The sequence below is a fragment of the Echiichthys vipera genome (genome assembly GCF_963691815.1).
Source record: "Echiichthys vipera genome assembly, chromosome: 20".
In the NCBI taxonomy this organism is placed as follows: Eukaryota; Metazoa; Chordata; class Actinopteri; order Perciformes; family Trachinidae; genus Echiichthys; species Echiichthys vipera.
In genome coordinates this window covers 1349911-1351600 of record NC_139845.1, presented here as the reverse complement: position 1 = coordinate 1351600, position 1690 = coordinate 1349911, and positions in this window count along the sequence as shown.

Genomic DNA, 1690 nt, shown 5'->3' with positions numbered 1-1690 from the left:
ATACATACATACACATTATGTATCTCTCTCTCTCTCTCTATATATATATATATATATATAGATATATATATATATAGAGAGAGAGAGATACTTCATGGACTTTGGCGTCCTTAAACTTATTTTCTAAACTTAATGTTAAATAAAACTGTCATACATGTCGTCATGGGAAGTCGACTGAAACCGTAATTTACGTACGATGACGTGTCGGCATTTGTCACTATTTTAACAAACCAAACGGTCAAAATCGATTAAGAGAGAAAATAATCAGCAGATTGATCCAAAATGAAAATAATCATTAGTTAATAGTTCAAAATGAGCTACATTTAAACAAGATTAACTTTTACCAAAGGCAGTGGCCTCCATCATAAATGTGTTTATCTCATTTCATCTTCAGCCTCTGATCCTGGATCAGGTCTCGGGGGCAGCAGCTCCAGCAGGGGACCCCAAACTTCCCTTTCCCGGGCCACATTAACCAGCTCTAACTGGGGGATCCTGAGGCGTTCCCAGGCCAGTGTGGAGATCCAATCAATCATTTTGCATCTTTTTGTGGTGGTTTTGCATCTATTTCTAGTCATTTTTGCATCTTTTAAAAAAAAAATAAAGGTAAAACAAATAAACTTAATCAAAAACAAGGACTTATGTTGTTTTGTTTATTGATAGCGAGTGTTTCTGATGCTTTCATGTTGAGATAAAACACGCAGTCATCAGCTGAAGTCATGATCGGGGGCTGCAGGGGTTGAGCCCGCGTGTCACTGCCGTTTGTCTCAGCTGTCAGCGCGGAGCTGAACACGTGGAGCCGACAATAGAGATCCAGAGATGGATGAAGCATCAGCAGAGACTAAAACCTCTAATCTGCGCTCTCCCTCCTCTGAGGAGCTGCTGCAGACTTCTCCGACTGTAACTGAACTGAGATCTGCTTTTATCTGTGAATGAACGGAGACGACGCAGAGAACAGATGGAGCCTGAATGTTTGTGATCCAGTCGAGCTGTTCAAGAATGAAACACTCAGAGGCTCTTACAGGAGGATTTCATCTATTTTTACTCATTTAGCATCTTTTTGTGGTGGTTTTGCATCTTTTTTTAGTCATTTTGCATCTTTTTGTGCTGGTTTTGCATCTTTTTTTAGTCATTTTGTATCTTTTTGTGGTGGTTTTGCATCTTTTTTTAGTCATTTTGCATCTTTTTGTGCTGGTTTTGCATCTTTTTTTAGTCATTTTGCATCTTTTTGTGGTGGTTTTGCATCTATTTTTAGTCATTTTGCATCTTTTTGTGGTGGTTTTGCATCTGTTTTTAGTCATTTTGCATCTTTTTGTGGTGGTTTTGCATCTATTTTTAGTCATTTTGCATCTTTTTGTGTTGGTTTTCATCTATTTTTTAGTCATTTTGCATCTTTTTGTGGTGGTTTTGCATCTATTTTTAGTCATTTTGCATCTTTTTGTGCTGGTTTTGCATCTATTTTTAGTCATTTTTAATATATTATAATAAATAAAAACAAAAAAAAAGAAACATTTCATGAATCTAGAACAAACGACACTTTCACTGTTTTCACTTAAATCACAAGATTCTACTTTTTTAAGCATCAGCTGAACATAATTATCTACAGTTTCTGTTTTTCATATTCAATAACCTGCAGATTTATCTTATATAATGTTTATTGTTTTATTTTAGTGTGTTATAGTAGTTTATTCTA